The sequence below is a fragment of the Micromys minutus genome (assembly GCF_963924665.1).
Source record: "Micromys minutus genome assembly, chromosome: 3".
Classification (NCBI taxonomy): Eukaryota; Metazoa; Chordata; class Mammalia; order Rodentia; family Muridae; genus Micromys; species Micromys minutus.
Genome location: NC_137972.1, coordinates 53,735,205 through 53,758,962, shown reverse-complemented (window position 1 = coordinate 53,758,962; position 23,758 = coordinate 53,735,205). Strand labels below are relative to the sequence as shown.

The 23,758-nt window shown below is 49.5% G+C and overlaps 1 protein-coding gene across 4 annotated transcripts in view; it reads left to right on the top strand.

Moving 5' to 3' along the window:
* The first annotated feature begins 5,299 nt into the window (after nucleotides 1–5,299).
* Nucleotides 5,300–23,758, top strand: part of SLC6A6 (solute carrier family 6 member 6) — a 71,290-nt gene continuing 52,831 nt past the window's right edge. For 2 of the 4 annotated variants that reach the window (XM_080914781.1, XM_080914780.1), the window contains exons 1-2: nucleotides 5,300–5,471; nucleotides 19,529–19,572. The gene's annotated coding sequence lies outside the window, so the exon portion shown is untranslated. Of the gene's footprint in view, nucleotides 5,472–19,528; nucleotides 19,577–23,758 lie in introns of all 4 variants that reach the window. The other 2 variants (XM_080914782.1, XM_080914783.1) reach the window with 2 other exon arrangements.

Here is a 23,758-nt window from a genome sequence, read left to right as displayed (position 1 = left end):
TGATTTTTCCATATAAATGAAACCACAAGGAGTCTGGCTTCTCTCACCCAGGGTGTTCTGTGCTCCCTCGGGGTTCTGCGCATCCCAGGAGTCCTTTTGCTAGAGCTGCAATCACTCAGCTTCTATTTTCCTGTTGATACAACCAGGCAGTTTCCATTTTTAGCTGCCATGAATTGTGCAGCCATTCATTCTTGCACAAGGGGGTAGGATTTGGAGTGGCAGTACCTGGGGTTGTTAGCTCAGAGGGCAAGGGTTCAGCCTTACTAGAAATTTCTAACCTTATCTAGAACTGCCAAGCCGTTTTCTACGGCTGTGGTGCCCTCCTATGTTCTTCGCGGAGAGTGGAGATGGGGTAGGGTAGGAAAACACCAGGAAGAAGGAGACCCGGGCAGTCACCCCCAGGGAGCTGGCTCCACCATGGTCACACAGCAGTGTTCACTTGCTCGGGTGTCCCTGGTCCCCTACAATTACGCCTCTATTCCTGATACATTCCCTCCCTGACTGTGGAGCGGTGTGCTCCCTCAGAGAGAGGAGGAAGTGGAACTCAGGGACTTACCTCCCCAAGACCACATCCGGCAATGGTTTCCCATGATCCTCTGCGCTGGCCGCATTCTGGGCACTGCTCGGGAGCCAGCCTCCTGGGTTCTTCCTGCTTGAGCCTCCAGCTTTGGCTGAGTCCCAGGCTGCAGCAGGCTAGTGGGCAACATGCTTTGGGTGGGAAAGAAATCGTGTGAGTGAAGGCTCAGAAGTGGAAAGGCCCCAGGCACTGGGGCATATGGGTAGGAGGAATACTTCTGCATGCCCAGTGGCAGACTGTGCCAGAGACCCTATTCATTGCTTCCCATGAATCATCTCCACTGGATCCTCACAGCGGGGTGGGGGTGGGGTGGGGTGGGTGTACACTGGCGTTTTGTTTAGTCTGGCTGTATAGATTAGAACAACGAAGTGCAGAGTGGTTGTGTTCTTCATTGTAGGTCACACAGCCCATGATAGATGAATCTAAGATTACAAGCAGGCAAGAGGAAGATTGCTGAGAACCAGGGTACTCTGACCAGGTACTATGGTGTGACCACTGGTGCACTGCTGGGCTTGTGAACACAGTGAAGGTATCCCTAGGACAAAGTGATGTGGTTGAGAAGAGAACCGCCCACGCACGGCCTAATAGCCCCATTTGTCTCTTCAGGGTTATACTGGGGCATGGTGCTCTGAATCCTATGAGTCTGGCCAAGACAATCCTCGATCCTTTGCAAGGTTGGTGCCAAGTGGACTTCCAAAGCTAGCCAGATGGCCCAGCATGTGCTGTGCCTCTCTCGGCATTGTGGCTACTCTTGGTGACTACTCCAGATAGGATAGGAGATTCTCTGGCAGGGTCAGGAGGTTCTGTTCAAAGCCCTGATCGATTTGATGTTACTAAGAAGAGCTGCTGAATAATGTATTCTCAGTGGCATTTTACAAATCTCATTCACTGCAGTAATAGCCATGGACTGAAAGCCTGAAACCTGGATGTCACCCTGCACATGGCCCCAGGAGCTCTTCCTGAACGTCGATTTTTCATTTCTGAAATGAGAAGTTAGTCCCATTGGAATGTCAGCCAATACTGGCTCATGGAAGGAACTTCTGCCTACCTTTCCTTGAAGGACCTTCTAAGTGCCAATGGTTTTGGTGCCCGTTTGCCCAACAGTTCTCTCTGAATCTTCCAGCTCCCACCTCTGGTCTGGGTCTGGGTCTCAGCTAAGCCTCCTTCAGGACCAGTTAGTGACATAGAGACATTTGCAAACCAAGGAGTAGCTATGACATTTCTCTGGAGGCCTCATGTTCCACCGTGTGAGCGTACCCTCCAGTGCTAGATATTTGTGGGCGAGCAAGGGGCCCAGTCTGACGATTTTCAAGAGAATCCAGAATTTCCTTTTTAACTTTTAAAAAAATTATTCATCCATTTTTTCATTAATGTGTGTGAGCTCCACAATGTGTGTAGAGGTCAGAACTGGCTCTCTCCTTCTATCAGAGTTTCTAGAGCTGCAGCCCAAGTTGGATCTCCTTTGGAGCAATTGCCTTTGCCTGCGGAGCCATCTTGCTGGCCCTTTTTGTTTTGTTCTTGGAGATGGGATCCTATTAAACTACAGCCAGTGCTCCTGCCTCAGTCTTTAAATTATCTCTGTGTGTGTCTGTCTGTGTCCATGTGTCTGTCTGTCTCCTTCTGTGTGTGTGTGTGTGTGTGTGTGTGTGTGCGCGCGCGCATAGGTATCCACATGCAGTTGTGCTCAGAGTCCAGAAGAAGGCATCAGAGCCCCTGGGCTGGAGTTAAAGGTAGTTGTGAGCTGATTGCCGTGAGTGCTGGGAATTAAAACTCTGGCTATCTGCAAGAGCAACGGGGGCTCTGTTGTTCTACCTCACTGGTCCCTATTTCTTTTATTTTATTTTTAAATTGTTTGACATGGGGTCTTGTGCAGCCAAGACTGGTCTCAAACTCTCTGTCTTTAAGGCAGGACTTGAACTTGTGGTTCTCTACCTTCTAGATGCTGGGATTACAGGTATGTACCATTGTGTCTGAGCAAATTATTTGAGACAGGCTCTTACTAGGTAGTCCTGGCTACTCGGAAATTCACTGTCACCAGGATGGCCTTGAACTCACAGAGATTCAACTTCTTCTGTCCTCTGGGTTTAAAGGTATATACCACCATGCCCAGATCAAAATAACAATAAGACTTATTATTTGTAATATTATAATCATTCTAGTATTATTTTTATAAATTATTATAACATTATGACATTTAATTATAACAATTATCATAAAACAACATTAATAATATCTATTATTATCATTACTTTGGTTTTTTGAGAGAAATTTTCTCTGTGTAGTCCTGGAATTGCTCTGTAGACCAGGCTGCCTGCCTCTACCTCCCAGGTGGATTAAGGAATGAACCACCACCCCAGAGCCTGAAGTGTTTTGTTTTTTTTTTTTTAAAGAGACAGAGTCCTTCTGTTGTCAGGCCATCTCCAGACTCCAAGGCTCAAGCAGTCCCGCCTAAGCGGCTGAGCAGTTGAGGGTGCATGCCCTATATGCAAAGTCACCTCCATTGTGATTCATGGTGAAGGATGGAGCCCAACACAGGCAAAGCAGCAGAGCATCTGGGGCCAGATTCAGTGCAGGCCGCCCTGCTTGAGACTTCTGACCCCTCTGACGGTCCACGGCCTCTCACATGCTGAGCTCATACTCCATGCCTGACTAATCCACTGCATTCACAGCCTGGGGCTGGGTTCTCTCAAAGCCCCCCTGGAAACAAACAGATGGTCTAGGTTCAGGTTCCAGCTTTGTGACTCACTGGCCAAGCATCCCCCAGGCCAGTTATTTTCTCTGTGGCTCAGTTTTCCCTTCTGTAAAGTGGGAAAAATAGCAGTGCTGAGCTCACAGGGATGCTCTGGGGAGGGGCGGGTTGAACTTGTTTACATGAAGTGAATTCTACCAGCCAGGAAAGTGCTAAAGAAAGGAAACTAAATAAATAAATATAGTAGGTGCAGTGACCCAAATGTCACTCAGCTGTGACCCCAGCTACCCAAGGGCTCTTCAGTTGGAGAGTGACTTGGGGCCCAACAATTTGGGGCCAGGCCAGGCAATGTAGTGGCATCTCTGTCTCAAAATATAATATATAAATAAATACAAGTGCAGCGAACGCTTTCAGTGCACCAGGCCTGTAAAGCCTTGTGTACTTGGTGGACCAGATTTCACAGAGCTGGCACTACAGAAGAGGAAGGCTATGAAAGTCTGAGACACATCCTTCCATTCGTCACAGTCATCACTTGCGAGATACTGCGTTGGTCATTCGTAGATTCTGACCTTCCCAGGCTTTGTGAATCGCAGCTCTGGACCTGCCAAGCCTCTGTGGGCTCCCTTGCCTGGCTCCCTGTCTAGTCCTGTGGCACCATGCCTTCAGGTCTTTGCAGCCTTGCAACCCTTGCAACCCCTGCTTCCTCTGTCCCCTCCCCCACCCCTCTGCCTGTTCAGAGGCTCTGGGCGTCCCCCTGCCACTTCTCTACTCTCTGACCTATCCCTTGGTCTCAGTCCTTTGTGCTGTGGGGTAGTGACATGTGAGTCTGGGTTTTTTTTTTTTTTTTTTTAAAGACGGTTTTCTCTGCTTATGGGAACTCACTCTGTAAATCAGACTGGCCTTGAACTCAGCGATCTGCCTGCCTCTGCCTCCCAGTGCTGGAATTAAAGGCATGAGCCACACCACCACTTTATTTTGCTTCTTGGTGTCTTGTGCCAGCCTAGGACAATGGGTTCAGGCTAGCCAGGTCTGGGACTTTTATTCTCAGTTTAAGAGGCAAGATAGACATGCTACATAACAGACACTTGTGTGCAGAGAGGGAGTGGAAAGAAAAGGAAGTGGGCATGCAGAGAGGGGACGGCCTTACTGAAGGTCACACAGCGCCACCTCAGGCTCAGCCAGCCCGTGGGTGTGTACAATCAGATGGAGGACATGCTCATTCAAATAAGGACAAGAATAATGGCACACTCCCCATCTCCATTTAAAAATAGTCACATTTGCTGACACTCGTTTGGCACTTCCTAGGTGCCTGGTGTCCTGTTCAGACTCTTTACACTGTTAACCTTGGACCCTCTCAACAACCAGAAGTGATGAGTTTCACTATTTTTATTTCCGTTTTACAGATGAGGAAACCAAGACACAGAAGGTCTGGGGAACTTGCCTGATGTCACACAGCCACTGCGAAATCAGAAAGCACAGCCTCATGTGGGCCGGGAGGGACTTGGCCCCCCATTACCGTCTCCACAGCAGCCCAGCCAGGCTCGCAGAGCTTCACGCTGGCCGAGAGGACTTGGGAGGGGGCTGGGGGGTGGAGAGTAGTAGATTCTGGCACGGACCTTGCTGCTGCGGCAGCCCCAGGCCTCGTCTCCAGACCCAGGTAGATGTGTTAGGGAGGGCTGTGGTGTGGTAATGGCTATGAGGAAATAAAGAAGAGCCAGGGGTCTGGGTCTCTAACTCCTCATTGCCTGCATGAGAGGCCTGAGCAGTGCCATTTGCTATCAGCGTTTTGATGGAGCATGAGGATGGGTGCGCGCGCTCGACGAGGCGAGCCCGGGCTCTTTGTGTGTCCGAGTTCGTGCGCGCGTGCGTGCATGCGTGTGTGTGTGTGTGTGTGTGTGTGTGTCTGTCCCGTGTGTGGGCGTGGCTGGACATCCAGGCCCCGCCCTAGGCCCCGCCCAGGCCCGGCCAAGCTGGTACTTTTCCACCCAGCAGGATGGGTGATGCGGAGAGCTGCCTATTCAGACAACAGACACGCGAGGTCAGGGAGAAGCCGCTTATAAATTACCGCTTCCTCCGCGCCGCCGCCAGCGTCGTGCTCCGGGACCTGGCTGCTGCCGAGCTCCCGTGCCCAGCCGCCAACGCCGTGATCGCCACCAGCCCCGCCAGCCTCGGGCCGGGCCATCCGCTGTGGGCTTAGCCACCCAGGTACCCAGGGCGTGCGGGCCGCGACTGCAGCCCCCTCGCCGGGCTACGCTCCGCCACCTTACCGTGTCCCTGAGGGTCTGGCCTCCCCGCGCTCTTTCATCCCTTTCACTCCTAAGGGAAGGACCGAGCGTCTCCTGATCAGCTCTGAAAGGGAGGGAGTTATTGTTTCCCTGGCGAAGGGGCTGGGGCGGCGGCAGGTGTGTGTGTGTGTGTGTGTGTGTGTGTGTGTGTGTGCGTGTGCGTGTGTGTGTGTGTGTATGTGTGTGTGTGTGTCCGTCCCAGGGGTGTCTCCTTTTCCCTGGATATCTCTGTTTCTGAGGGTGGCTCTTTCTCCACCCTAGGCGGCCGTGTACATGTGCGCCCTGGGGTGTCTATGTCCTGGGCTGCCTTACCTGAGTGTAGTATGTCTGTGTGGCTCTGTCTCCTGACACACACACACACACACACACACACACACACGTCTTGTCTATGTGAACCTGTACGTGTGGCTGTATCTCCAAACCCTGACCGTGTGTGTGCACGTGTGTGTCTCTGAATGTAGCTGTATCCCTGGGTCTCTGGTTGTGGGCAAGTCAGCTGTACCTGAGAGGCATCCCTTGCCCCCAGTGGGCCCAATGGGCATCTTTGGTTCTCCATAGTATTTAGGAGAGGTAAAAGGGAGGTATGGCTCCAGGTGCTGCCTGGGTGTGGCACGCAGGTGGTAATGACAGCCGCCCCCAGCTTGAGTAGCTGGACTGAGGCCCGGAGCGACAGCCAGGGGCAATGGGCAGTGGGAAGCACCAGCTGGACACATCTTCCTCTAGACTGCTCCCCTTCCCTTTATAGGTTCCTCTTTTGGGTGGGAGGCTCTGGTCTGCTCCCACTGGGGAAGCCACACAAGGAGACGGTCTCAGGAACAGGTCCTGCAGTCCCAAAGCCTCAGCCTAGACTAGTCTGGCTGTAAGGGAGGCGTGTGCTCAGCAGGGCCACTGACCTGGCTATTTTGGTCACTGCCTGGCCTCTGCCAGATCCCTGTCTTCCCCAGGACCAGCCCCAAAGGCTTGGGAGACAGCCTGGGCCCCCATTTCCTGCCTGGGGAAATAAATCATCTCAAAGACTGGCCAGGCGCTTGACCCGGAGGGTCTTCGGGCTGCGGTTTGGTAGCACGTGGCTCCATTTGGATGTCAGTAAACCAGCCTCCGACTTGGCACAGCTAGCTTTCAAATAAATGTCATAGAGATCTTTTTTAAATTAAAAAAATTTTTTTTTGTTGTTGTTGCTAGTAGGGAGGGGATCTCACCCAGTCTCTAAGCCAGAAGGAGTTTATTTTTATGAGAGAGCTGGTGAGTGCTTAGCAACGGCCTGCCTGCCTCCTTCTCTACCAGGGAGTCATCAGGGAGTGGGGGGTGAAAGGGAGGTGTTTTAGCAAAATGATAGTGGGTGGCTGGGGGGGACCTAGGCACCAGCTGAGAACCCACAATAGGATGGTATTGGCAGATGGTTGGAGGTTATCTTAGACCTTGGTTCCGCCACCCAGTTAACCTTGGGCGAATGTTTCTGGTCCTCAGTCTCTTCACCTGTAAAATGGGTGGGGCATACTACCCATTGGATATGTCAACCAGGGATCCAAGAGTCAGTGATTGTCCCCAGAAAGACTATGTGCCTCTTAATGGTAACCTTGGGTAGTGCTCTTAGCTTGGGTTTGACTGTCCAGGCGACAAGGACGCTAAGGCCTGCCTCGCCTTGTCCTTGAAGGGATTGAGGGAGATGAGGCTGAATAAGCTTGCGGTAAGCTGTAAAGCCGGGCTCGGCTCTGGAGCTGCTGATTAGAGGGTGTCACGAGGTCTTGGGTCACTGTGGTATGTGACAAGGGCCATGGTGCTGTCCGGAGAGAGCTTTTGTCCTTTGGGGATACCTTAGTACTGCCTGTAGCTAGCTCTGACTTTCTAACCCCCTCTGTATCCACATCTGCTTGGTAGAATCTGGAGTCTCAGGGCATTGGGGGGGGGGGGAGCCCATTCTATAGGAGGGCCATTGAGAGCTGCCTAGGAGCTGGCCTTGCTTGGACTGTACAAAATGGGGCTTCCAAAAGCCTTGCCATGCATTTAGACTACATGGTGCTTGGGCCACCGATTTGTTAGGGACATTAAATTGGGGACATTAAGGTGGAGCAGGTTCTGGAGAAAATGAAAGATCAAGGTATTCTGGTCCTCAGGGCTGGAGGGTGTGTGTGTGTGGGGGGGTCCTTAGTACATCCTATTCCTTCTTGCTTCTCTGCACCTTCGAGTGGAGCCCGGCTACTATCACTGCAGCAGGTGTTGTGCCACCCTGCCCCCATTCCACCCAGAGGCAGCCTGGGCACTGGGGGGTCCCTGTTTCTAACCTCAACTTGTCAAAGGTTTAATTCTCCGAAAGTTTTCAAAGGTCTCAGTGATAAGGTGCCATGACTCACTGAGCGCATTCCTGGGCACAGGAAAGAGCTGTCAATCACAAGGACTCTCTGGAATGTTGCCCAGCTACTGCCATGCCTGGGCCCTGGGTGGGAACAGAGGGTTGGCCTGGGGTTCCAGCTGTGCTGATTGACTTTGGCAGTGGTTGTAGGCAAGAGTCAGACTCTGCAGCTTGCTTTTTGGTGTTTATCAGTTTACCCCCGCCGAAGAAGTGAATCTGTGTGCTGTGAGGAGTAGCTACAGCCCTGGAGCATCTGTGCCCTGGGTGAGACCTAGGGCTCTTTCTTAATGTGCCCCATTTAGGTGGTCAAGAAACCTCGGCTCAGGTCAGCCCTGGGCAGGCACTGGATTTGGGGTAGAATGTTGTCATTGAGGCACCAATAACCTAGAAGGAGTGGCTGCTGCAGTGACCACGTCATCTAGGGTTGTCTTGAGGAAGACTTAAGAGCCTGTGACCCAGTGTGTGCTTGGTGAGGCAGTGATGTTGGAAGGGATGCTTCTTAGGGACAGAGAGGCAGGGTGAGCTGGCCTGGTAGGCAGAGATGCAGAGGGTTCAAATGTACCGTGACATGAAATAGCTAAATGTGCTTTTAGAACCTCTCCGTAGGTCTCAGAGAAAGGCCATGAATAGATGTGGCCAGAGCTAGGTGATGGAAAGCTTATATCTGGAGAACAACAGGGAGACAATAGGTTTACACAGCATTTGGGGACAGTAGCAGGAGTCAATCAGACTGGAGCCTAGAGAGACTCCCTAACGGTGAGCAAGAAGCTGGGTTGGGCTCCAGAGATCAAGGGTGGCTGCCTATTGGCCTACCATTGGACAAAGCACAGGCATTTTCTGGACCAGCGAATCTGGCCCCAAGCTCTTTCTGTAAACACCAGGTGAAGCCTGGACACCCTGTTTAACAGGTAACAGGCCATTAACTTGCTGGTTTCCACCTCCCTGGAGTGTGCAGATCTGGCATCTTTAGGGAAAGTTATGGGCAGGCCTGAGGGGGGTGGGGCGCTCTCTTCCAACCACTTTGGGTTAAAGGATTCTTTTGGAAATATGAGCTGAGGCTGGGCTTAGGGAGCGGTGGGGGTGGAGAGGCAGGAGGATAGAAATGTTTGTCTTTTTTTTTTTTTTTTTTTTTTGGTGTGTGTGTGGGGAAGAGGGTTGACCTGGAACTTATTATGTAGCCCAGGCTGGCCTAGAAATTTGCTACAATCCTCCTGCTTTGGGTTTCCAAATGCTGGGATTACAAGTGAGAGGTACTGTACCTAACTCTTCCCTGTGATTTTTTTTAAAAAAGCACTTGGGGCCTGAGATACGGCTCATCAGGTAAAGTCACTTGCCAGGATCACCACATCCATGGTGGAAGTAATTCCACATGTGATCCTGGCATGCCACATAAGATACACATAATAATAATAACATTTTTAAAGGAAAAATATATCCTAAGGGTCTAGGACTCTACAATATGTGCTTAGCCGGAGTTTGATTTCCAGTGCACCACCCCCACCACCAATTAAATGAAAATGGAAGTACAATGCAGAGTCGCCTCGAAGTTCAGGACATTTAGGCATCAGCGTAACTGCCGCCCAGATCAAGATAAAATATATCCCTATGTTTGCACTCATGTTTGTGTAGAAACAGATGTTTGTTGATGTGTTGATGCATATGAGGAGTATATGTGCAAGTATGTGTGTGTGCTTGTGGGGGTCAAATGTCAACATTAGGCATCTTTTTAATTGATTTGGTGTGTGTGTTTCTGTGTGGTGTGCATGTGTGTGGATATGTTCATGTGTATACATGTGTGTGGAAGCTAAGAGTCCAACATCAGCTCCCTCTCCTTTGTTGTATTGAGACAGGGCCTCTCACTGAACCTGGAACTAAGAATGGCAGCCAGCAAACTCTGTCTTCCATCTTTGTCCCCTCCCCAGTGCTGGGACTTCGACAGTGTAGAGCCACATCTGCTTTTATATTTTGGTGCTAGGGACCTGAACTCGCTTTCTCCTGTTCTTACAGCCGGCTGTCTTACCTGCAAAGACCTTTCTCTCTCTCTGGCTCCTCCTCTCTTTGGATTTTTTTTTTTTTTTTTTTTTTTTTTTTTTTTTTTGTGCTTGAGGAGGTGATGGGGACTTCACCCTTGCTAAGCAGACACTGTACCACTGAGCTGCCTCCCCAGTTCTCTCTACCCCTTAAGAGAGTCACTTTTAGATGTCTGTCACTGTGAATGAATTTTGCAAAGTCACCTCCTCATATCAGTGGATTTGTGCCAGGCATGGTGAATCACCCTTGTAATCCCAGTACCGTATGTATATGTGCATTATGCATGGCTAACTGTAGCACTGACTATTATATGGAAAGTTCTAGAAATGAGCAGTTCATGTGTTGTTGAATATATTTTATGACATAGGGTTATGATTGTATTTTATTATAAGCTGTTGCTCTCAGAATGACTAATTTATAAATTAAACTTTATCCTAATTATGCTTAAGGGGGGGATGGAAAGCAGTCCGTGGCTTTCTGTATTTGAATACTACAGTGTGCCTTCTGGGCAAGAGGCATGAAACCCATATAACAGCCTGTCCATCTGTCCTGCAGATGTTTTGTCTGTAGGTGTGAGATTTTGAGAGAATCTCCTGTGGGCATTGTGTGCTAGCTTTTGTAATGGACATACAATTTCATTTGTGTAGCAATAACAAACTAACAAATGATTCACTTTTCAGTTATAAAAATTATATACCTCAAGTAATACAGACCTATTAGAAGCTAAACTATATCCCCTTCAGATCATTACAAAATATCCATATGTAAGGTTGGGTTGGGGGTGTAAGCTGTGGAGTGTGTGCTTGCCAACGTGAGGCTCTGGGTTCTATCCCCAGCGCTAAAAACGACTAAAGACCTTACCACTATGAATTGTTCTCAGAGGCAGCTTCAGCTTTAGATGCGTGGTACCTGTAGTGCCGTCGGAACGCAGACTGCTTTTTATCACTTTCCAGGTCCGTTTTCATTTCCTTGTGGGTGTAAGGATTTGCTCAGCAGGCCAGTGAGCCAGCCAGCTAGCCAGCTGTGGTTGATTTTGTTGTTAACAAAAACAGCATCATACTGTTCCAGGTTCTGCCACTTGGTCTGTACAAACAATGGCCCATTGTGACCCGCCACCCTGAAGAACACACTGCAGAGCATACAAGCCCACCAGTGCACTGTGCACGTCCTTGGCTTGTGACCTGCTGGCCTCTTCTAGCTGACCACCCAGACGACAGCTCAGTGAGGGGCGTCACCTCACTCAGTGACTTCCAACTTTCCCCGAAGGTGAACAGCAGCCTGAGCCCTGACCATTGACAGAAGGAACACTTGTATTTTTAAATACAGGATCTCACCCATTCAATTCTCCTGCCTCAGCTTCCCAGGTGGCTGAAACTGCAGGTGTGTAGCACTGGTTGCACTGCAGATGCTTACTGAGCGCCCACTGCATGTCAGGCCCCATCCCAGGGGTAGGAAGGGTAGCAATGAATAAACCAGTTTCTGGTGCTGGGCGGCTTCCAGTCCCCCAGGAGAGTGAGACCAACATAGGGCGGGGGAGAAGATGAGTATCTGGAGGTTAATGTACAATCTCAGGCCTTTTATGCTGAGGGCCGGCACTTGGGAACAGGTCGCAGGTGTGCGGAAGAGTGGCCCATCGACTGTGGAGTCCAGGGACTGTGGACTTTGGGATCACCCAGCTAACCTGCCCCACCTTCCCACCTCAGGGACTAGGAGCTCCTCTGAGGTCTAGGTGATTTTCCGTGGAAGAAACCCAGCCTTCAAATTACCTATTGTTCGGTTTCCCTGCCTCTGCTGTGCCCACCATTCTGATTATGTAAAACTCCCCTTCTGGGAGGTAGGTTAAGGACACCGGCAAGATCTTGTGCAACGACTTTTCTGGGGATGGAACCCAGGGAGGTTTCTACAGTTAGGCAGGTGCTGTGCCACTGAGTCACACCCCAGCCCCTCACCTCCACGTTTCTGTGCTGATATTCATAGTCTCAGTTAATGGGAACGGGGTGGGAAGGAAGCACCGCCAAGGGCAGGCTGCTTGAGAGATAATCACAATCCAGGACCCAACTCCCAGAAAGTTTAGGAACCTGGTGCTGATGAACTGATCTGGTCAGCCCAGGACTGAGATGCATGAGGGAAGGGTCGGAAGGAGATTCTGCCCAAACTTGTTGGGCATCCAGTGGACAGGAGACATCTGTTAACTAAGTCTACCTGTCTCCTGAGCTGGTTAGTGTGTTCACCTTGTCCCATCCCCATTCTCCATCCTCCACCCCCAGCCTTGGTATCTCTATTAAATGATGGAGATTTTAGGCTAGGTCTCCTAGCTGGGATATTCTGAATGTCCTGTTTCCATGGTGCTTGTAACAGAAGTGGAATATGACTGGTTGCCGTGTTCCATCAACCCCCTTCCTATGGAAAACCCAAAAGCTGAGGTTGCTAGATGCTTGGCATGGGGGTAGAGAAGTGTGGCTGACCTGTAGATCTGTGCAGCCATGCCTAGTGGGTGAAGGGCACTGGAACAGGGCTGTTCTGACGACTCTGCCCCTGCTCCAAGGCTAATCAGCCCCAATGGAAGGCTGGTCATGATTTCAAGGACCTTCATTTTATCACCAGATGGCACCTGGTATCTACAGCCTCCTGACCAGCCACCATGTCTCCTGGGTACCTCTCTGTACCATCTAGAAGGTAATGCTGAGCCAATCTCCTGCTCAAGAGGCTTCCAGTGACTCCATAGCGCTCTGTGAACTCTGTGACTAACTCTAAAGAAGAATTTGATGTTACAGTCTTTCCCAGATCTGGCTCACCTCTCCTTGTAGCCTGGGGTTCTCAGCTGAACCTAGTTCTTTCTTTCCCATCTTTTTTTCACTCCTCAAGTACAGCTTGAAGCTTTCTGGTCCAAGAAGCATCCTTTGACCCTGAGAGGTGCCTCACATACAGGAAGCCAAAGATCACAAGAATCAAAGAGGATTTGAACTTGCCTGCCTGAGCTTCTAGAGCTCTGTCCCCTGGCCTGACCTTGGACCTCTGTGAGCTTGCTGTATATCTGCCAGACCATCAGCTGGGGACACACTGAGAGAAGAGAAGATACTCCAGCAGCTAGCAGAGGGGCTTGGCTCACAGAAGTGCATCCCCATCCTGAAATGAGAGCGTATTCTTTGAACATCTATTGGTCCAGGCTTGGACCCACCCATCCACCCACCTAGCAGGTGCTTATTTCCTCCCGGCTGTGCAGAGATCACCAGTGAATAGGGCAGTCTGAAGCATACCCTCCTGGGGCTGTCTGCTTGGCAAGAGTGATGGATATCCAGCAAAAAAGTTATGCAGGTGAACGTATAAAATCAGTCAGGCACTGTGAGCCAGGGCTGGTGGCCTTGGCCTCTGGATTACTGCGTGATAACCTATGCGAATCCTTATCCCTCTCTGGTTCTTGGGTTTGAGGAGATCACATTGTGGATAATGAGGAAAAGAGTCCTAAGTCTGTGTGGTCACAGGGTAAGGTACACCTACACTGGTTCTCTTGCTGATTTTCCAGGGTAGCCTTGATGCTTTGAAAGAAGGCATCCCAGTTTGGAGAACAGAATCCCAGAGCAGTGCGGAGCAGAGCTGTGGCAACCAGCTTTTAGTAAGGAATATCAGCTTGGGAACAATGTGGGTTTGCTTAAACTATTAGTGGGAGAATATAGATTAGAACAGATCTTTTATAAAAGAAGAGGAAAAAAAAAAAAACCCACGCCTGCCAGCCCCTTCCCTTGGTGCTGTGGAGTCTATTTCTGTCTTTTGATTCTCAAGGTAGAAGGTGGGCTTCTTATAAAGGTATCTTGTTATGAGCCTGAAAAATGTGCTAACCCTCGTAGAATATCTCTTCCCCAAGCGTTTAGCCACATCAAGTGTTTTGTGTATTTTGGGGGGGTGTTCTGAGGATGATACCTGGAATGATAAGGGCTTGGCTCCAGTCCTGGGGAGCAGTATAACTCACTGACATTGTTTCTTTGTAGGACTTTTTTTTTTTTTCTGTACATCAGGGAGCAGTAAGGGAAGTTTGGCATGTGGGACTCTTGCAGTGGTGAGAGTTGGGGTGTGGTGTAGAGGGTGCTAAGCAGCAGCTGTAATGCTTCTTTGTGTCCCCAAACCCCACTGGCTTGGAACCTGCCACTTCTCCTGGCTGAAAGGAGGAGGGAGAAGCCATCCTGCTTCTCTGATTCAAGGGCACTGATTCAGTACAGTCTGGATGAGGGGTTGCTGTGAGCTTGACCTTCCTTGAGATTATGTCCTGTTCTCTAGCTGGTGTGAGTTCCAGGGTACACTGTGTGGGTTTGTTTTTGTAAGAAGGTGAAGCTGGAAAGGGGAGCTGGGGAAGGAGGTGTGAGTTGCTGGTTTGGAGGAGCTGGATTCAGTTCCCAGCAACCACACGGTATCTCACAGCTGTCTGTAATTCCAGTTCCGGGGCATCTGACACTTTCATACAGGCAATAAACATGAAATACAAATAAATCATTAAAAGGGGGGGGGGGACTAGAACTGGGAAATTACTTGGGACCCGCCACAGTGGTCTCCTCTCTATGCCTGCTTAGTATCAACTCCTATTTTGAGTTCTAGGGCACAGGTTCTAGCCAAAGGATAATTTGCTTCCTTTGAATGTAAAGAGTCCAGCTTCTGCCAGCATCTTTGGAAAGCCCCAATCTGCCACCAGGAAACCCTTGTTTATTCTTGTCTCTACTCAGTGGGGATAGCTACCACCAGTTCTCAGCCCATTAATAATTTTTCTTAACTTCCTAACATCACCCTGGCATCACCAGGGTTCTGGAGCAGTATTCTAGGTGTGTTTCATCGTGGTGTTATGGAGAATAAATCATGTAGACCAGCTCTGCTCAGATTTTGTTTTTAGATGTGATTTTTTTTCTATACCCCAGGATGGCCACAAACTCATCATCATCCTGCTTCAGCCTCCTGAATGCTGGAATTACAGGCATGTACCGCCATGCTAGACTTCCTTCCTGTCATGATACAGGTCAAGTTGGAGTCTCCAGCTTGAGACCTAGCATTTTGTAGGCTTTAAAGACCTAGCTGACATAGCTATCTGCACAGTGGGCATGCCTGTTGTCCAGTTATGTGGGAGGCTGAGGAGGATGTATGGTCAGAGCCCAGGAGTTTGGGTAATATATTCTCTGAGCCGCATAGGGAGGGAGACGGAGGCTGTAGACCCTTCTTCTCCAAATGATGAAGATGAGTAATATGATAAATTCTATTTCCCTAGTGTTCATATTTTGCAAAGGAAAACCCCAAAGCCTTCCTGGGGACAGGTGACTGGCTCAAGGTCATAGGGCTGGGAGCTGGCTGAGCCGGCCTTGGGCCGGTGCCACCTTGGAAAGGATGCTATGGGGAAGCCGCTTGCTACTCTGCTGTGTTGGCGGTCCAAAAAGCCGCAGGAGGCTTTTGCAGGCAGCCAAGTCGGATGTAAGTCAGGGAGAGCCCAGGGCCAGCTAGGCCCTGCAGACAGGCCTCGTGGCTCCAGGCAGTGTGTCAGGACAAGGCCCCCAGCATGGGATCTGGCATATTGCCTGCTGGGGTGGTAATAGTGTAGGGGAGTCTTTGAGAGGCTTTCAGCTTCTGGAAGACAACATAGGGCCTGCTGTAACACCCCTCACATCGACCCTGGTTATCTAGAAACATTCTAGCACAGGGGCTAGCAGAAGCCCTTGACCCAGGACTAGTGCTGCTACCCTTGTGGAAAGTTACACCCCCCTGGAATTGTCTCCAATTGGGCTCTGCTTTGAGGATGGATAGGGATTCTGAGGTCTAGTTTCCTATCTGCCTGAAGCATATGTTTACATGGGTTACCACGACTCAGTAACTGGAAGAAAAAGACAAATGGAGTCTGAGTTCTTAGAGCACGTGGTCACTGGACTAGCAGTGCCAGTTATCACAGAACTGGAGATACTGGGAGCTCCATCCATGTCTGGCATTCAGAGCTGGGGGTAGGGTTCACAGTCTGTTGTGAAGAATCCTCCAGATGTTTCATAGGCCTACCTGTGAGGACTGATTTAAACATGTATGTCTTCCTGTGTGCCCTGGAGGGAGGACTGATTTAAACATGTATGTCTTCCTGTGTGCCCTGGAGGGAGGACTGGGGACTGGGGGGAGGGTCAGGCATAAGCTTTGCAACAGACATATGATGTTTAGAATTTCAGGCTGTGGGGAACCTCAGATGTCACGTCATTTGTCACCTGCATCCTCCATGTTAGTACTGTCAGATAGATAAGGAGTGAACATAAAATGACCCAGCAGGTTCTAGCCAGGGCACAGGTCCCTTTCCCAATCCCTCTCCCTCTCCACCCCTGCCCCCCCCCACTGCTGAAGATAGACACAGGAACTTGCTCATGAGCCATATCCCTAGGTATTCAATGAATTCATTATATTGGTATGTGTATGTGTTTTTATATGTGTGTATGTGTGTACAAGTGTCCTAGGAGGCCAGAAGAGGGCTTCAGATCTCTTGAAGCCAAAGTCACAGTTGGTTATGAGGCTTCTAATGTGGGTGTTAGGAAATGAACTCCAGTCCTCTGCAAGCACAGCGGGCACTCAGACGCTGAGCCACCACCATAGCCTTGTATTTCGGTTTTGAAATGAGGTTTTTCTATGTAGCTTAAGCTGGCCTCAAATTTACTATGTACCTCAGGTCAGTCTCCAACTCAAGTTCTTCCTGCTTCATTCTCTCCAGAGCTGGGATTACATGTGTGTTCCCCTTTGCCCTAATAAGACTGGGTTCTTGGGCTGGAGAGATGGCTCAGTGGTTAAGAGCACTGACTGCTCTTCCAGAGGTTCTGAGTTCAAATCCCAGCAACCACATGGTGGCTGATAACCATCTGTAATGAGATCTGGTGCCCTCTTCTGGTGTGTCTGAAGACATCTATAGTGCACTCATATTTAACAAATAAATAAATCTTTCAAAAAAAAAGGACTGGGTTCTTACGGTTGTAGTCTGAAAAAATTAGTTTAAATGAATTTTAGAGGTAAATAGAACATTGACTGATATATTTACCTGAAGAGGGCAGGTTAGGAATCCTCCAGATGTGGCTATATTCAGGTCTGCTCCATTTCTGGGCTCTGTTTTCCTCAGTGCCTACTTCATTGTCCCTGAGGGACTTTAGCTGCCCTAGTGAAACCCAATCTCACCTCAGAAGAAACCTTCTTCTCCTTCTTTTAAAAAATAATTTTAGGATTGTGTGTGTGTGTGTGTGTGTGTGTGTGTGTGTGTGTGTGTGTGTGTGTGTGTGTTGGGACAGTGCACATGCTTGACAAGCATGTGGGTGTCACAGGAAAACTGAGAAGTCTGTTCTTGCCTGTCACCTTTGCATGGGTACTGGGGATGGAACTCATGTTACCAGGCTTATATGGCAAGTGTCTTTAACTCACTTTCCAGCTCCCCAACCCCTAGAGCTTTTAACAAGAGTTCTGGCTGCCATTCTAATTGTCCAGGCATGGGCAAGTCTACAAGTGAGCAACTCTGATTGGCCAGTTCTAGTTCACATGTCTCTCCAGAAGTAGGAGGTGAGATCGGTTTCCAGATACCCCATAGAGTGAGATCAATAGATGTGCCTCACCAGGTCAAATCAGTTCAGACCGTTCCCACGTTGGAAGTGAGTGCCAGCAAGTCACACAGACCTCCTGACACTTTTATCTCTCTGAGGCAAGCTGGCCTCTTACCGGTCGGTATTTACCTAGACAGAATGACATTGCTCTAGGTTCCTTGAACAATGTGCTGAGAATCATGCTTTAAACACACTGTCTCCATCTTCCTCGGTATCTTCCTTTCTTTGTCGTGGCCGAGGAGAGTGAGGTACTTGTTACCATCTTCCATCTCTGTGCCTCACCCGTTGCAGATATTACTGACCCACCTCAGCTTCTGTAGGGCAATGTCCACCAGGAAGTAGAGGAAGCCTCGGCGATTTCCCACTCATGTTTCAGTCTCACCTTAGGATTCTGGGTTCCTTGAGAACAGGGAATCTTAGCTTTTTGAGGTGTGGTCTTTCCTCCGACATTGCCTGGTACATAGTAGGTGCTTAAGAAACTGTTGACTGTTTCTACCATATGAAACCGTGGACTCAGTGCCTGAGCTCAGCTTGCTCAGTATGTAGCAGTGAGCAGTCTGAGGAGGGAGGCTGGTAATGTACTGACGGAGCAGCCATAACTTTGCTCAGGTCGTGGAAGAAGCTGGAATTGCGGCCAGAGAGAAGTGGAGTTCAAGGTGTGGGACAGGTGCCCCGCCTACCACCCTCATCCCTGTACATCACCATTAATTCCAGTTTAGGTGTCCTTGAAATCTTAGATCTAAATGGGTAAGAATGTTCTTCCTGATTCTACACATTTGTATAACCCAGGAAAGCTGAAAGGCCTCCCTGAGTCTGGGCCAACAGCGCTGCCGGTGGCCTGAGACACCAGGCCCAGAGCTCTGCCCCCACTTGTCTGTTTCCCAAATCCAGTTCCAAAGAACAGAGACTCCCTGTTTTTTTTTTTTTAAGGGTTCAGCCCTATTGTGGTGCTCCCACTGAGTGTGCACAAGCACCCTGAACATGCTATGTAACATGAGCAAGTAAATCACAATTCTGGGCCATCGGCAGAGGATGCTGATGTGCAGCAGGTTCCAGCCGGTTTCCTGGGCACGATGGTTCAGTTTAATGTGGTAATTGGTGGGCTGTGCCTTTTCTAAGAACCTTGGGGCTGGACAGCCACGGTGTCTCAGCAGCAAAGGAACTTGCTGCCTCCTAAGCTTGATGACCCAAATTCAATCCCTAGGAGCCTCCTGCGAGTTGTCCTTTGATCTCCACATGCCCCCTACGCCCCACCTCCCACACAAAGGAAAGGAATAGTAAAGAGAATATTGGAGCCTCTTCACCCCTCTGTCTAGCCTTACACTGTCCATAGGGGATAGCCAGTGACAGATCCAAGGACCTGGGCAGATTATAGAGCTAGCAGGAGTGTAGGCTTTTCTGGTCTGGTCTACCTGTGGCTTACCTATGCACACCAGCAAAAAAAGAGAACTTATCTTTATATATATATATATATATATATAGTGTGTGTGTATGTGTGTGTGTGTGTGTGATCTGTGTATATGTATTTGAAGCATATATGTAGAAGTCAAAGGACAAGTTGCAAAGAGTCAGCTCTCTCCTAGGCTGGGCAGCAAGCACCTTTACCTGAGAAGCCATCTTCCTGGACCCACAGGGACTTGTAGTGTACATCAAACCCATCAGGGCTCCCAGCAGCCCCACACAGTGTGCAGAGACAGTTGGATGATTCACCGGGACTTGGGCTGTCTAGGTTCAAGAGCAATGAAGCCTGAGAAAAGATTCAGAGTGAAAGTGAGATGGGGGGGTAATGTTTGTCTGGCTGACCACATGGGTCTGCATTAGCACATGTATGAGAGCAAAAGTCTGTGTATGTGTATATGCATGCTTGAGATTCAGCATCCCTCATCCCTGGTCTGGGTCCCACAGGCTCAAGGAGGCCCCTCTCTAGTGTGTGTGTTGAGAGTCACCCATGGTCAGACCTGGTCACCCTGGGCATGCAGGCCCTGACCACACCTCTTTGCTTCCTGTTTGCAACAGGTGCAGAGCCAGTGCCACAGCCTCTTCAGAGGAGCCTCTCAAGCGTAAGTAAGTTTTCAGTTTCCTTATAGGCTCCGGCTCACCACAGCCACCCACAGCAGGATCCCGTGGGGGAGGAGTCTCCAATTTAGTGTGTCCTCTGGCTCTAGAAGAGAAGATTCCTGAGATGGCCCCAGCACCTTGTTTTTGACACCTATAGGAGGGTCACTTGGTCTGCCTGTACCCATGTTGTGACAAGGAGTAGCTGAGGTAGATGTCGTGGGTGGGGGTCGGGGGCAGGAGCTTAGATGAGGTGACACTGAGACCCACCTTCAAGGGGACCCTGGCTCCAAAGACAGAATGTTCTAGCTTTTGATCTCAAGCCTTTCTAATCTCTTCCATGTGTGTGAGTGTGTGTGTGTGTGTGTGTGTGTGTGTGTGTATGTATGTACATGCACACACTTCTGGGGATAGAAAGGTGTGAATTCTGAGCTCTACCACGAGCTACAGCCCCAGCTTCACTGAAGGTTCTATTTGGACAGAACTGAAAAAGGTCAGCAAAGTCGTGGGCAAATCTCAGTGAGTTTCTGATACCCTTCACTCTGATGGTCGCGGGGTTGATGCTGGCCAGGATGCCTCATCCCTGTCCACTGCTGTGAAGAACCACATGAATAGTGTTTTTGCTGAATCACTGGGGAGTAAGTCACAAGCAGGGTGCCCCTTCCCCTAGTCCTTCATGTATTTCCTAAGAGCAAGGCCATTGTCTTATGTAACCACAGCCCGATTATCAGCCGGGGACATTTAACATTGACATAGTTCTCATATCTAATCGGCTGATTGTCTTGGTACCACACCTTGCTTTCTCTTCTCTTTATTGTTTTTCCCCTTCTAGTTCCGAATCCTAATAGAGCCTGCAAAAAGGATTTGATTTCAGGCCGATTCAGCTGATTTTAAACTTGGGATTCAAAGTCCTTTATTCTTAACATCCACTAAGAAACACTGGAGGGGGCATATGCACCCTGGGAATGTTCCAGGTTGAGGTCCTTGCCCTGGAATCTGTCCTGCCACTTTGTTGATTTCGTGACCCACTTGTGGACCCTGCTCTCAAATTTGAGAACTCCACCCGCCTAGATGGAGATTTCTTATAGCTAATCTTCTCCCACATCCCACCCCCTTTCTCTTTTTCTCTTCTTTTTCATGGCTCTGGGGTTGGAGCTTAAACATATACAATGCTCCATCCTGAACTGTCCTCTCAGCATCCAGGGAAGGTCTCTCACTGACACAGGGCTGGGACCATCTGTGGAGCTCTCATGAGACCCACCTTAACTGACATTGTGGCTGGACCCAACTGCACTTTTGGCCACTTTCTGACTGAGTGTGCTCCTATAATAAAAACAGTCAACTGGAGAACATAGGTTCTCTGACGTCAGATATGCCCATCCTCAGCAGCTGTTGAGTGGACGGATAACCTGCTTGGTTATGCTCAGAGTCTCCACCTTAATGGTCATGTGTCAGGGACACGTACAGCCTGTGGGAACTGGACTTTCCTGAAAGAGTAACACATTAGCTTGTTACAACCCCAGGAGCCATGTTACAGCCTCAAGAGCTGCAGGAGGTAGGGAGTTTTTGTTCTTCTGTAAAGATGGCAGATGAACAGACGGAATGCTTACTGAGTGCCAGGGGTGGCCACACCTCCCCTCAGCTGCTTGGCTGCACACTTTGAGTGCTGTTGTCTCCCTGAGTACTAATGGCTCCATTGTGCAGACTGGGAAACTGAGACTCAGGGGTAAAGGAGCACCTCCCAAGTTCTCACAGCTACGACCCCACTTGCCCAGCTCTGGTACCTACTTGGCGGCACTGCCCTCCCTATAGGTGGGGAGTCCCTATCCCTAGCCACTTCCCTTTTCCAAGGCCTTCCTGCTACTGGTTAATGAGCAGCCAAGGACAGTGGAAGCCAGGGAGGCCACTGCTCGCTCCAAGGCTGGAATGTGAGTTCTGTTTCTAGATAAAGAGTCTTGTGTAAGTGGCTGGCCCCATAGGCCTGGCAACCTCAGACGCAGAGAATCAGTGGCCACTATGCTTTTCCTTCTCAGTGCTAACCTGAGATGCAGACCAGGCTACCCCAGGGCTAGCCCTCAGACTGCCCTACATCACCCTTGTGTAGCTTGCTGTTTCCTAAAAGGCTCATGACCTCCTCTCCACCCTTCACATGGTGGTCAGTGGGGTTTGCAGGGAACATATTACACAGGGATGATACACAGTCTGAGTTCTGGGTGTGGCCCATCCCCACACAGTATATGGGGCCTCTGGCCATTGCGTTTCCATCTGAGAAGGGCGAGATCTATCTTTTCAGCCTTACAGTGGAGAGCACAGGAATGGGGAGTCAGGCAGGTCCAGGTTCATTCCAAGTCTGGGGGCAGGGATGTGGCCCAGTGGCCCTTTGCAATGCCCTAGAGTGCCTTCTCTACAACACAAACAACGAAGCTCTTAGCCCAGCCCCGGCCTGTGCCAGATGTGTGACCAGAAGGGAGTCACTAAATATCTCAGACTCTCCCCTCTATAATGGAGTAGTTATGTCAAGCCAAGAGAGTTGCAGTCCACTGCAGGATGGGGGTTGGCAGAACAGGTGACAGGGACACTTGGTGAGCCCAGGGGAGTTATATGGGCTCAGGATGATTAACAAAATTAGTGCCAAGCATGACAATAGAGACTCATCAAAGGAGTCCCTAGAGCATACCTCCCGGGGTGCTGATCTCTAGGATGTTGATTTCTGGGGTGCTTGTCCTCTGGGGTGCTGGATACTATAAGAAAGAGACTGTGAGCAGGGCATGCCTCCTGCTTGTCTGTGGGTGCCAGTGTTCTGACCCCTGGACCTCCATGGTGAGAAAATGCCATGTATTGTTTACTCTGACGATAAAAGTCATGTTTTCAACACAGAAATACTAAAAGGGGAAAAGCCACCCTTTTTTCACCACACAGAGTGACCACAGTAAAATGGAGTGGTGAGTGTATTTGTACACGTGTCCATAAGCTGATCATGATGGAACACGTGCGTCATCTTACCACAGGGAGGCTGAGGCGTGAAGGCCTCTCTAGCCTAGGTTTTCTTTAGCTTAGGAATTTAAGGCCAGTTGAAACTTCAGAATAAGACCCTGGGTTGTTTGTTTAGTTTAGTTTAGCTTTTTTTTTTTTTTTTTTTTTTTTTTTTTTTTTTTTAATATAAAAGATCTGAAGCCAGGCCATGGTGGCAGAGGCAGAGGCTGAGAGGCAGAGGCAGGCAGATCTCTGAGTGTGAGGCCAGCCTTGTTTACAGAGTACTAGAACAGTCAGGGCTACCCAGAGAAACCCTGTCTGGAAAAAAACAAAACCAACACCAAACCAAACCAAAAGATAAAAGATGTGGACCCCTGCTCTGTTGTCTGGGCTGATCTGAAACCTGGCTCTAGCCATTCCTCTGCCTGGGCCTCTGAGGAGCTGACCACAATATCCAACCAGCGTTTTTCTTCTGAATGGAGACAAACAGGTGGAGGTTGGAAAAGCATTTTCAAAAGAATAAGGCAGCATTTTTCTGCCTTTTTCCTTGGCTAGTCCCTGAGTACTTTTTGGGTTTCCTCAGTCTTTCTCTGAAGCCTCCCTCCCTGCTTGTCAGTGCTGGACTTCCACTCCAGCCTTTGTCAAACAGGCTGCCTTCACATCCCACCCTCTCCCATCCCCAATTCCCCAGTCTCAGGTCCCATCCCAGGACCAGTCAGTCGCCTGCCCTGGGAATTTCCTTTAATCTCTAATAAAACCCGTCCTCTTTGAATTTAGATAAAAAAGCAAGAAACAAACAAACAAACAAACAAAAGGGAGCTAGGAGTGGTGACACATGTCTGTGATACCAGACTCTAGACCCTGAGGCAGGAGGATAGCTAAAAATTGGAAGCCAGTCTGGGTTACATAGAGAGTTCCAGGGCACTTGAGGAAAGCATTTATTTAATCCCCAAGTGAGAAATTGTTTTTAGTTATGTTCGCCAATAAAACACTCTACAGTGAACAATACCCTGCTTCTATTTTTTTGTTGCAATGAACTATATATAATGTGTAATTGATCGTCACTCTTGGGATGGGGGCTGAGTGCTGGGGATGGAACTCAAGGCATCAGCCAGCTGCTCTACCTCTCTGGGCTTCTTTTCCCCATGAAAACAGAGGGGGTGGGTCACATGTTTCCAGATAGGCTTTTGGGGTGACAATGACCAGATAGGAAGCCCT